This window comes from Nelumbo lutea, chromosome 4 (assembly GCF_056320005.1).
Source record: "Nelumbo lutea isolate HS-2025 chromosome 4, American lotus-T2T, whole genome shotgun sequence".
NCBI classification, from domain to species: domain Eukaryota; kingdom Viridiplantae; phylum Streptophyta; class Magnoliopsida; order Proteales; family Nelumbonaceae; genus Nelumbo; species Nelumbo lutea.
In genome coordinates, this window is record NC_142687.1 from 41,165,243 (window position 1) to 41,179,471 (window position 14,229).

The 14,229-nt window shown below is 35.7% G+C and overlaps 1 long non-coding RNA gene across 1 annotated transcript; it reads right to left on the reverse strand.

The window, feature by feature from the left end:
- Positions 1–4,308: 4,308 nt before the first annotated feature.
- Positions 4,309–5,003, reverse strand: LOC148855396 (uncharacterized). The gene is made up of 2 exons (XR_016095131.1): positions 4,783–5,003; positions 4,309–4,622 (listed from the first exon to the last, which is right to left on the reverse strand). It is a non-coding gene; the product is annotated as an uncharacterized LOC148855396 (long non-coding RNA).
- Positions 5,004–14,229: the final 9,226 nt, after the last annotated feature.

Consider the following 14,229-nt stretch of genomic DNA (forward strand, 5'->3'; position numbering starts at 1 on the left):
TTGGTTTTATCCGGATAAGGCTTCAATGAAGTTGAGTAGCTCGTACACTGCAGTGGTATCGACAAGGTGGTCTATCCTCAACAAAGGAAAACTGTCCTTTGGGATGGCTCGGTTAAGGTCTGTGAAGTTAGTACAGATCCGCTATTTCCCATGAGTTTTTTTTACCAAACCGCATTCAACAACCAGTCAGGGAAGTATACCTATCGGATGTAGCCGGCGTCGAGTAGCTTGCCAACTTCCTCTCCTATAGCCTTCCAACGCTTTGATGCAAAGTTCCTCTTCTTTTGTTGAACTGGCCTAGAGCTCGGGTCTACGCTCAACTTGAGATTGATGACCGAGGGGTCAATTGCGGGCATGTCAATGGCAGACCAAGCAAAGACGTCAGCATTAGATTTGAGGAAACTTACCAGTTCGAATAGGCTCTCTGAATGAAGGTTGAACCCAACGCGAACAATCTTTTCTGGCCCGACCTCATTGAGGGGAACCCAGATGAGGTCCTCGGCTCGTTGGTTCCTCCCTAAGGTCGAAGCCCTCTAGTGAAAATGCTTCCTTGTTCTTGCCCTTTAGTGCTGCCACGTAGCACTGGTGGGCCACTTGTTGGGCCCCTCGAACGACTCTGATGCTGTGCTCGGTGGGGAACTTGAGGGCGAGATTGTTCGAGGAGGTGGCAGCCTTGAGCACGTGAAGGGTCAGCCTACCCATGATTGTGTTGTAGGGTGAGCTAATCTTCATGACCAGGAACCCATTCATCCTCATCACCTGCTGAGGCTCAGCCCCTATCGTGATAGGTAGGGTAATTTTTCCCTCCGGTCTTACCACACTATCAGAGAAGCCGACTAGTAGAACATTGGCTGGCTAGAGGCGCTCAGGCGCTATCTTCTTCTTCTGGAAAGCTTCATAGAAGAGGATGTCAGTTGAGGAGCCACTATCAACGGGGATCCTTTTGACAATGAAGTTTGCAATGACAGCCAAGATCACTAGAGCGTCATCATGGGGGATTGTGACCTCCTTCAAGTCCTCATCCATAAAGGAGACTACTACTTCAGCTTCTAGGGGGTAGACCCTTGGATGTTTAGCTGCTTGGCATAGGCCTTGCTGAACGAGGCCGAGGCTCCACCCGAGGTTGTGCCCCCGGCGATAACGCCGGTTATCTGTTGATGCTGTTATTGCTACTACTAGGAGGACAAGACGCCAGCCTCGCCCTCATCGTACTGCTTGAGGTGCCCACGAGGGATGAGGGACTCTATCTCGTTCTTCATATCATAATAGTCCTTTGTATTGTGGCCAGTTCTGCGGTGATAGTTGCAGTATTTCTTTGTGTGCCCCCTTTTGGGGTTCCTTTTCATCTTCTCAGGCCACATCATGAATTTCTCCTTTGCGACCTGCATCAAGATCTAGGTCATGGTGGAGTTGAGTGGCCTGTATTGGTTGTAAGTTGAGGCCAGTGGCTTCTTGTTGTCATTGCTGCCATTGTTGTTGTGGTGGTGGTGGTCTCTGCCCTTCCTCTTCTTCTTAGGGGGCCCGTTGTGGCGCTCGGACTCCTTTTCTTGGTGCTCCCCGGCTGATGACTCTTTAGCCGCTATGTACTTTCGGGCCTTCTTGAGGAACTCTAGCTTCGTTTTCGACAGGGTCTTGGCGACCCAACACTTCAAGGTCGAACCAGGGCGAAGCCCATTGATGGCAGCATGCAATGAGACCATGGGGTTGAGGTCGTGGACCTCGAGTTCTTCCTTTTTGAAACGGTCGATGTAGGACTCCAAACTCTCTCCCTGTGTCTGCTTGATAGACATTAGCAAGATGGCGTTCTTTTGGCATCGTCTATTGCCGATGAAGCAAGCAAGGAATAGGTTAGCGAACTTCTCCCACGAGCTGATCTACAGAGGAAGGAAGTTGGAGAACCAATGATGGGCGGCTCCCTTGAAGGTGGCCTAGAATGTTCGGCACATCAAGGCATCGAAATACCCATAGAGTATCATGAGTGCTCTGAAACTTTCCAAGTGGTCGTCAGGGTCCAAGTTTCTGTCATACATCTCCAGCGTGGGAGCCTTAAAGTGTTGGGGGAAAGGCTTAGAGATGATATCCAGGGTGAAGGCATCCATTCTGTCGGATTGCTTTGATCGACTGAGGCGTCAGCTCGGCTCTCTCGAACTTGGCGGAGCTCGTCCTTGATGCCCCTCGTTTTGCAGCTCTGCAATCCAAGGGTCAGCTGGAGATTGCCACTCATCTTGTCTTCGCGGGCATGGTGAGAGTCTGCACGAACCCTGGAAAGCTCTGAGGTAGAATCGCGTGCCTCTCGCTTGGTGCGGCGATCGTTCAGGACGTCACGAATGTCTGAGACTGGTGCAGGAGAGGCGTGGCGTCGGTCCTTGACCCTTGAATGGGCATTATGATGGCCGAGGTGCCCGCCCCCGTCCCTGGGGTTCTCCCTCCGACGGCGGTGGTGTTGCTCAGAAGGTGGACAACTATCTTTGGATCATGCCAGCTCTTCCTCCCTTCGACTGGGAGGTCTCTCATTCCTACATGGTGGGCTGGCAGGTCGACTGCTGCCAGACTCGGAGGGCTCAGCCTGTTGGGGGTTGGCTAGGCCGAGTGCTTGGGGCTCGACATGCTCACGCTGGCCCTAGTGATCTGACACCCTGACAGGGCAATTGCCTCGAGAGGGATCTCCTGCCTAGGAGTAGGCTTGTTCCACGTGCTGCATGAGGTGGACGACTTGGAATTGTTCATTCGTGGCCAGGTTTTGGGGGTTCCTAGTTCTTCATACCATGGTGTCTGAATTTTAAGAGATCTAGAGTTTGTAGTATTTTGGGGGAATCATCTTAGCAACATTCCCACAGACTGTGCGAATTGTTGATGCTTGGTTTGATCGAGGGCAACAAAGTAAATTCGCTCCCAAGCTTCGGAGGAAGGTCGAAGGCTTTAAGGGTCCAGAGGAGATGAGCTGAGGCTAAGGGCTGGAGGTAAAGGCAAATCGCTCCTTCAAATACTTTAGAAGCCGAGGACTAGTACAGAGAACGGCTTCCGAGGGAGGATGAAGCGATGTTCCCGCAATGATGAATCCGCAAGAGAGAAGGTGTCAAAGGCCTAGAGTGAGAACCCGAGGCGAGGGCTCTGACGTTCAAGTTAGTATGCATGCGAGGTAAGCAGTGAGTCTAGAGCCAAGGGTCCATATGAGGTCTCAGATAGTGCTAAGTCCTTGGAGGAGAGAGCACTAGATATCACCAAGGTTCGAATCCCTTACCTCATGAGGGGTGCCTTGTATTTATAGTCAGAGCTGCCAGGGGTTAGTTGGGCTCGGATGGTCCAGATGTGAGCCGTACGACGGCCTGGCAAGATGTTCTGCCCAAGCCACATGGCACCCTACGATTGGGTCCGCTTGGTCTGCGTCAGGTAACCTTGAGCGTCCTCATGGTGAGCCTACATTGGCGCCCTCGATTCAAAATATAACTACAAATATAAAGTGTGCAAAACCTTCTTTTTGGTATTATTTTGTATGTATTTGCATTGTTTATAATGGTTTTCAAAATTTGACCGGACCAGATGTTCATACTAGAAAATTTGGAAACTAGTTAGGTGACCGGTTCTGTTTTTCCCCCAAAACCATATTTTTGCCAAAAAAACATTGATTTGGTTAGCAAACTACTGACCCAGGTGGTTGAACTGTTCAAATCTTTTGACTCGAGAACCGAACCCTTGACTAGTTTGTTGTTCGCGTCGGTTTTAAAAACTTTGACTTCATATTTGTATTTATAAACTTTATTTTATTTGTTTGCAAGAATATACATTCCAATTACAATATTAACATTAATCTGATTCCCACTTTACCTGAAAGAGAATTAAGAGTTAGGATTTTCTCTTCACAAAATTCTGTACACACCATCTCTCATCACTAATATGCTTTTATTGATGGAAAGATGTTACCAATGCATGACTACAAATGCTGTGAATTGGGTGTGGATATCTGGATTAAGAATTGAGGGTAAAAGAAAGGTTATTTGTTTAAATGGTAAGAATTAAGATCAATAAATACAATCCTTGTAAATAGATTAGCTTTTATATCACCAAATTAGGTTTTTCAATGCTTTTCTAGTTTGAGTTCAATTGAGAATGTATGTATATATTGTAATATAAATATGGAAATACCCGTTTCTAGATGTTGCCAAAGAGGCAAGGCCCAACTCAATCATATCACTGCCATTTGTTCCCAGGTTGCTCATCATAAGGCTGCTAATAGGCCATTTTCCAATATCATACCTCAATTATTGAATATTGATTCCAAGAAAACCACTAATTTGATGCAGTCACAGATAAACATGATATATGGATATCTATTAATGCCACTGATGAGTGTATAGCAACATAAAAATTCATAAAACCAATTTGGGAACAACACATGGAATTGAATTGATCAGAAAAACCAGACAGACCATACCAATCCAAAGGATCGGATGTAGTACCCTGAACAAGGTAATTTTAAAATTTAAACCAAGGAAGTGAATAAAAAATAATGAATTTTACCTTACACCCAAGAGAGCAGAACCTGAAAGAATCGAGGAGGCTTCAGCAACAGATTTGACAGGTGTTGGTCATGCCCTTCCCTGGGCTCGGCAGGTGATGCATTTCTAAGGTGATTGCCACTCGTTTAGAAAAACGCTCTTGGCATTGTTGATAATGTAAATTTGAATGGCTAAGATATTGATGTATTTCAAAACCTCTTTGATATCATATCGTATGATGGAGAACAGGGAAACATAATCGGTGGGATCAGAGAGAGAGATTTACTTGTTGTTGAATGTTGTCTTATGGCACGAAGCTCGAGTTAGAAAAAGATGCTGGTCCCATTTGTTGGATGCCGTCCGGTGGTGCAAAGGATGACTAAGAGAGAGAAAGGGGCGAGAAAAGGAAGAAATGAGAGAAGAGGAAGAGACGCGGAGGGAGAAAGGAAGGAATAAGAAGAGACGTGCAAGGAAGGGAGGGGAGTCAATTTTCACACCATTGTAGCAGCAATCAGTCCCGGCTTTAGGGAAAGTTTTAATTAAGTGACATTAAAGACTAATTTCTTCTAGTAGCAATTAAACTAGTTGAGGAACAAGCAGAGACAAAGCAAGTCCACCAATTGGAGAGAAGAGGTTGAGGAGAGGCTGTTGAAGAAGCCCAAGAAGAGGTACGCTTCTTGGACCGAAGTGAAATAAGGGAGACACACACTTAAGAAAATTCTCGAATATGCACAAAAAAACTATAAATAGGTGCTTCTCATCTAGGAATGGGAATGGTGCGGGTTCGAGGCGGGGATCATATTCCCCATCTACGATCCCGATTATAGAAATAATCCCCATCCCTGTCCTCGATCCCCACCAGGAATAAAATCTGTCCTCTATCCCCGATCCCCGACGGGATAGATTCCCTATAGGAACCTGAATCCCCACAATTTTTTTAGATGACAATGTTTTTTTTTTGAAAAATAAATATACTTAAAATAAATGAAAATTTTAAATTTTAAATAATTTTTTAAATATGTTTTGATATATATATAATATAAATAATATAATATATATAATCGGGGTTAAGACGGGGCGGGGACCTCAATCCCCATCCTCGATCCCGACCCCGAACGGAGTTTCCTACTAATCCCCATCCCCGGCCCCATTGGGTCGGGAAAGTCGGGTCCCTTCCAGGGACGGGGAAAATTGCCATCCCTATTCTCATCCATTTCAAGTGGCCATGAAACTATTATTGCCCTATCACTTTGATGTTAGCCCATTCCTTATTTCTCTCCCTCATCCATATCAATCTTTTTCCATTTTCCCTTGGAACCATCTAACATTTTGTCCATTTTCTCATCGGAATTCCAGCTTGATGAACTACATTGGCCTGATCCCTCGATGGAGGGTATATAGACAACCCTTTGGAGGGTCCAACCACTTACATCTCTCCCCTTTTCCCCCTTTTTGGTTCAACTAATTCCTTAGTCCTCGAGGTACCTACAATCTCACTTCCTAGGCCATACATTGGATTATTTGTTCATGGAAACATTTCAATGATCTTTAACCCCTAAAATAATTCTATACTTTTAGTTTTCTATCATTTTCCTAAATCTCCATGAATTATTCTTACCCAAAGAGTATCTTAATAACGTGAGAATACAAACAAAGATTTCCATTCTGTCATGTGGTCATTTGAAGAGACGTTGGAGTTTCATCAAGTTGAAGCTCTTCAGGAAAGGTTTGGAATGTTTTAGTTGCAAGAGTAGGAGAGGTAAACTATCTTAACTCTCCATATAGAAGAAGTTGGCTATTACACTTGGAGATAGGAGATGGAATTAGTTGGCAACTAAGGAATGAGCTCAGGCACTTCAAACATGCTTCTAAAGACATGGTGATTCTAAGGTGGATTAGTAGATCAACTAATAGCATGGCTGATGGATGATTTAAGCAAGGAGTTCAAAGACAATATATGTTCGGGGCTACGTTTTAATTAGCGGAGGTTTATGTTGGGTTACCCTTTGGGCTGTGATGTAATTAAAGGGATTGGCGCTAATGTTGTTTGTCGCAATGATGTATTTAGTGGGACATTATGGACTGCTTGTTTGCCCACAACTTCTTGTTGTACATGACTTTTTAAATTAATGAATCTTTTTTGTGTTGCTGATAAAAAAACAAAAAAAAAACCAATTAGGGGATAAATACCAATTTGTTATTTTCCTTTGTATTAAATCATAGGAATTGATTCTTTCCAGAAAGACTTTCCAACAAAAACCCCCAACTCTTGGAGGAATGGGCTTACCCAACACTTCCATAACAAGAAAAGAAGAATATTGGGGGGCAAACAAAGAGGAAGCTGTACGGGAAAATAGGAAAGGGGAAAGAAAACTAAGTAGGATAGAGAAAACCATAGATAAAACCCAAGTTGTCTACGTTCTTGATTTGATTCTCCTTTGATGTGTGTGCAAGATGAAACTTCATTTGGTGTTTACAAAACTACACCAAAAACAATAATCACCCTAAACCCCACATGAAAAGATGAAGTGAAAACCCTGTAAGTGAGGCGAAGAACAACATGAATCTAGAGAACAATGTCAACCTAACCATGCGTCCATCCCAAGTGAGGGAAAATGAATAGGAGGGAAAACCCATTTACTCCATGTCTTTGTTGAGTATATAGATTAATAATATATTAATAATTATGAAATCAGTAATAATAATAAGTATATTATTATTACTATTATTTACTAACAATATATTCTTATTATGTGTATATTGATTTTAAAATCAGTAATATTACATTATTATTATTATTATTATGAAATAATTATGATTTTTAGTTAATTTCTGAAATAATAATTGCTTTTATATTTCTTTTAGTTTAAAAATAATGGATAATTGAAAGTTTATAATTTAACTTTAACCAAATGAAATATTTATTGGAGAATAATAATAGTATTAATTATAATTACTTATAATAATAATATAAATAAGTAACATAAATTATATATTTATAAAATAATTAATATAAATATAAGATGATTTTATCCTGATTAATAATTAATATTATTAAAATACTTATCAATTATCATTAAGTAATTAACATTCCAAAGTAAAAAATTATCATTATTATAATTAAGGAATTAATTATCAATAAGTAATTAAATTTTATCATAAATAATTATTATTAGTAATAATTGATTATAATTATTTATAATAATATAATATATAATTATATTAATTAGTATAAGTATTAATTATAATTACTGATAATAATATAATTAATTATTTCATATAAATGTATGAATTATAATTTTTATAGTAATTCTAATATAAATAATTAACATGAAAGATTTATTTTCAAAATAATTATTATGAGTTAATATAAATATAAAATGATTTTTTTCAAATTATTAATTACCATTATGAAAATCATCATTAATTATCAGTAATTAAATATTGACAGTAATTATTATCAGTGAGTTATTATTATTAGTAATTAATAACTAAAATTAATTAATTAGAAGTCATTATTTATTATTAGTACTCCTCTCTTTCAAAAAGTTGGCTCATCATCATCGTCATCATCAATGACAACAACTTGATAAATACATAATTTGATAAAAATAGGTAAATATCATTAATTTATTTTTTTTATCTTTTGAAAAACTGAATAAGAGAAAAATAAAATGATTAGCATTGCAAATGAAAATTTATTTGGATTTTTTGCAAAAAAAATATTGAACATAAGAAACCAATTATTCAAAAATAAGGTCGTTAATCAAAGAGTATTTTAAAATTATTCAGTAAATATCAATTTTAAGAAATTAAAATTATTAATTAATTATCTATCTGAATTAATATAGGTAATTTCAACAAATAATTTTAAGTAATTAAATTTTGCTATTAACATTTTTTAATAATAATTAGTATTATTAATAGATTAATAATTATGAAATCAGTAATAATATTAAAGTATTATTATTAATTTTTATTAATTTTATTTTTATTAAGTAATTAATTTGTTATAAATATAATTTTTAGTTAATTCATAAAATAATATTTGCTTTTATAATTCTTTAAGTTTAACAATATTGAATAATAGAAAGTTTTATAATTTAAATTTCACTAAATGAAGTATTTATTGGAGAATAATAATAGAAATAATTATAATAATAGTACTAGTTATAGTTACTTGTAATAATAATAATAATAATAATAATAATAATAATAATAATAATATAATTATATTATCTAATATAATATTATTAATTATAATTACTTGTTATAATATAATTAATTATTTCATATAAATGTATGAATTATAATTTATGATAATAATTATAATATAAATAATTAACATTATTTTTTTCAAAATAATTAATATGAGTTAATATAAATATAAAATGATAATTTCTGAATTATTAATTACCATTATGAAAATATTTATTAATTATCATTGATTAATCATCATTTTGACTTAATAATGAGCAACACTGTGAGTAATAAATTATCAGCAATTATTATAAGAAATAATTTTAAGTAATTAATTATTATCAATGATTAATTATTATTAGTAATTAATAGTTGGAATTAATTAATTAGAAGTGGTTAACAGTAATTAATTAGTAATTAATAATAATTATTATTATTAGCAATTAATAGTTGTAATTAATTAATTATAAGTAGTTAATAGCTGGAATTAATTAATTAGTTTAATAGTTAACATTAATTAATAACATTGTTTCCTGTTTTTTAAAAAATGATTGAAAATGGGAGCTTCCCACTTCTCACAACTTGCATGGTCATAGGCTCCACTCTCTATGTTAGTGGGCTCTTTTCTTGAACTACTATTAATTAGAATTTGACACATGTCTAGTAGGCTCTGTTCTTGAACTACCACTAATCAGAATTTGACACATATCCATTTTGTTTAAATCTTTGATGTGTGATGTTTGGCAGAAATGGCCTTTGTCATCGGCGTCTGTACAATGATAACCATGTGCAAAGCCAACATTTTGCTATGGTGGAAGAGGGGTTAATTGCTATTGTGTTAGCTATTTCAAGCAAACACTGTAGCTAACGAGTTAAGAAAAAAGGGTTCTTGGGTCAGATCCAACTTAGATATGACTCAAACCCATGGAATCAATTACCTACCCAAATATGACCTTATTTTGCCTTTTCTTTTGTAAATTACCAAAATAAGTCAGTAAATTATTGGAATAACTAATATAATTTCTTTTAACTAATCAATGTTAAATTACTATTAAATAACATTAATTTACTAATTATTAGATCATTATTGATGTAATATTATTGTAATTCAATAGTGTTAATATACCATTAAATAATTATTAACAAATTTATTGTGTTCAGTACTTTTGGTAGTTAGCAATTATTAATTTATTAATTTTTAGTAAACATTGTAATAATTTCCATAATTAATTATTGGTAATTTACATTGGTTTTTGGTATTCGTTGGAAAATTTTAGTTCAGTGATTTTGATAAACTAATTTATTGGTTTTTGGTAATTTAATTTAGTGAAAGTTAATTCTAATTTACTATTTTTTTATATATATTTTTAGTAGTGAATTTTTCATAAATCTGGAATTCTTTGAAAATTAACTTATTCATATCAATTTAGAAATTTATTCATAATTTTTTTGAAAAATAAAATTATTCATATCAATATTTGTACCAAGGATTTTTAAAATATTCAAAATTTTCTTTATATATATATTTTTTTCATTATTCAAACAACAATAAATAGAGATTTTTATTAATTTAATTTTATACATCCCCTTGTAGCGTGTCAAAAGGTCTCTTGCCCACTTCCACTAGTTTTGGGGGCTTTATGGGATTGGATATGATCCCAAGGTTGTATAGGCCGATGGAGCAACAATTTTTAAGCCTTTCTTTTTTTTTTTTTCTTTTTTTTTATATAAACCAAATGGGGCTACACAAGATGGGGGTAGTGTGTCCCCATAAATTAGACTTACAAATACAAGCTAGATTCCAAGGAAGATCACTAAGATTAGGACTTACTGTACCCTGTAGGGACGAAAAGGCTTGATTGGCAAGCTAGCTTGCCGCTTGATTACTTTCCCGATAGACATGATTGTAGACCAAATCTTCGTTTGCTCAATTCTTCAAATCCGAACACTCTTCAATGATGTTTTGAAGGTTCTAGGGGGGTCGATGAGTCATTTCAGACAAGATATCACGATCAATGAGTCGGCTTCAATGATGATGGAATGGTTTTGAAAATTCATTGCCATGTTGTAGGCCTCCCACGCAACCCAAGCTTCCGCCAATTTGATTGTCATAAAACCTAAGTGGTAAGCCTTGTAATCCACCACCTCACCCATGAATTTCCTAGCTATGGCTGCGACTGTGCACAACTCATTTTGTAGCTGGGACACATTGAAGTTAATTTTGATAGTACCAATTTTTGGAGTTTGCCACACAACATATTTGCACGACTTATAGGAATTAACCCCATTGGTCTTCAAATTGGTTTCATAGTATTCCGAAAAGGCCTATAGAGCTCTTTCAATCACCACTTGAATAGGGGTTGACGCATTATTAAAGGATTTTTTGTTTCTATTTTTCTAGATGTACCATAATAAGAATTCACACTTTTCTCTTTAATTGTTTCCTCCATTTTAATTTTTCTTACCAATTTTAAGTCACCATTCTTCCAATGAAAGATTAAATCCTAAATGACCCTCCAAAATGGGATTTATTGCATCCCAAATTTGTTTAACAACTGTACAATTTTTTAAAATATGATCAACATCCCCATTATCTCCACAAAAACTACATTTTCCATCAGCACTTAAACTTCTATTTTGCAGAAGCAATTTTGTTGGGAGTCTTTTATTAAGAAGGAGATAGATAAAAGTTTTCAATTTTGGTGGACAATTAACCTTCCAAACAGTCGAATTCCACTTTGGGTTCAACTGTTCATGAATAGACAAGTTACATTTTATTTTATAAACAGACTTTTTAGAATTTTCCATCACAGCTAAGTCTCCACACTAATTTATCTTCTTTTTTATTTGAGGGGATAAAGATATATTTTATTTTCCCCCAAATATTCAAGGGAACCAAGCTACAAATTCTATTTTCAATCCATACACTGCTATTCTGATCAATAACCTCACTAAGAAGGAAATTATCACTTTCAATTCTATCAGGGGAAATAATTTGGTCCAATGAGGTATTGCCAACTCAAGTATCTTTCCAAAACTTGATAGATTTGCCATTGTTTATTTCCCAACCTAACCGTTTTTTAAGGAGATCTCTTCCTTTAAGGATACCTCTCCAAGCCCATGATATACCTTTCTTTTCCTTCACATTTCAAAAGTCCTCATTATGAAGATACTTTGTTTTAATAATTTTAACCCAAAGGTTATCACTGTTAACTAATATTTTCCAACCCTACTTTGCTAAGTTGGCTTCATTAACCAATTTGAGGTTTTTTAGCCCCAAACAACCCAATATTTTGGGGTACACACCTTGTTCCAACCAATTAAATGAATCGGGTTTTTTTCACTATAATTTGTTCATAAGAAGTTTCTTTGGCTTTTATCAATTTCATCAATGATATTTTGGGGATGCTTGAAAGAACTCATGAGAAATTGCGACATTGTATTCACTGTAGCATTCAGAAGGACCACTCTACCTGCCAAGGATAAAGTGTTTTTTTCCAACTTACCAGCTTGTTATTAACCTTTTCCTTAAGATTCAAGAATGTGCTATTTGAAACTCTGCCATTTATTATGGGGGCTCCCAAATAAATATCAGACTTTGCTTGGATTGGGATCTTCATAATTTTTTTATGATTTTTTGGAATCTCATTGGTGTGTTTTTCGAGAATTGGAGTGTAGATTTTGAGAAATTTGGGCACTGGTCAGACGCCACAGCAAAATTAGTGAGAATGTCTTTTATTTTTGAACATCCTGTAATCGAGGTCTTAGAGAATATCATACAATCGTCTGCAAACTTTAAAATTGGAATTTTTGGACTTCCTTTGGCAACCTTACAACCAATTGGGCTTTTCTTACATAGAGATTCTTTTTTTCTTTGCTAGTGCTTTTGCGCAAATAATAAGGATATATGGAGAAAGAGGATCTCTTGTCTTGTCTGATCCCTTTAGAAGGGGTAAATTCCTTAAAGGGGCTACCATTTATTAAAATTTGATAAGATACATTTCTTATACATTTTCATAACCCAGGTAATCCATTTCTCATGAAATCCAACTTTCCTTAAGACTTTCTCAATGAAATCCTATTATATTCTATCATAAGCTTTTTCCATATCAAATTTGTAGGCAAGTATACTGGTTTTTCCTTTTTATTTTTTCTCATCGTATGTAACATTTCATGAGCGATAAGAATATTGTCATTAATTTGCCTGTTAGGCACAAAGGCACTTTGGCATGGGGATATAATATTATCCAAAAAAGGCTTAATCATGTTAACAAGGATTTTTTTTAAATAATTTCGTAAATGACATTGCATATTATGGGCCTATAGATGTTAACATTTTCAGTGTTCCCATTTTTTAGGATGAGTGTGATAAAAGTTTTGTTCAGAATTCGACATAATTTCCCATAATGGAAAAAAGCCTTAACAGTTTTATAAACGGAATCTTTTGTGATGTCCTAGGAGTTTTTGAAAAATAGGGCATTAAGACCATCCGGACCAGGAGCTTTAAGATCTTTGATTGATTTAAGAGCTTCAACAATTTCCTCATCAATGACCTTCCTAATAATTGATTTATTTTGATCCTTAGTTATACATTTATTGATCTCCTTAATAAAATCATCTATTCCTCTTGTCCATTCTGTTTTAAATCTATGTTTGAATTTCTCATAAAAGACACATAATATTCCCTCTTGATCTTCAATTCTTTCACCCTCGTCATTTTTAATAGCAGTAGTTCTGTTTCTAGATTTTCTTATAATTGTTGAAGTATAGAAACACTTATTGTTTTTATCCCCAAGTTTAACTCACTCGATTCTTGATTTTTGTGCCCAATACGCTTTCTCTTTAGTAAGAATATTATTTAGTTGTTTTTGCAAGGCACCTTCCAAGTTCTGCAAATATCTATTATTATTTTCATCCAATGAACATTTTTGGACATCTTAAAGAGAATTTAAAATGTTTTATCTTTTTCTTAAAAATATTTCCAAAGTGTTTTTCATTCCAAATTTTCAGCATCGTCACCACTTTATTTCTTCTCTTTACGTATGATTGTTTTGGATCCAGAGCATTCAACGTTCCAAGCTTTAGATATGACCTCTTGTACACTCGGATCGAAACACCACATTTGTTCGAATCTAAAGGGCCTCAGACCTTTATATTGAGAGAGAGTCCGTATGAAGGATGAGGGGGTGTGGTCTGAGGAAAGAAATGGCAAATTTTGCAGAGTGCTATTTGGGAAAAGACGCCTCCAATCATCGTTAACAAGAGTCTAGTCTAAACGCTCCCAAGTGAATTTATTTTTCCATGTGAATTGGAGATCCTTCATTTCCAACTCCATATTGTTACAATCATTAAGGAGCTGGTTGAAGTCCCTTGTTTGGCTCGCCATGGCCTCTCTCCCTCCTTTCTTATTATCACTTGTCTTGAAAGAATTGAAATCACCAACAAGGCACCAAGCCTCAGTTATTGATTATGAAATGCCTTTAATCCATTCCCATCCAACTCTTTGTTCAGATTTATTAGGGGGCGCATAAAT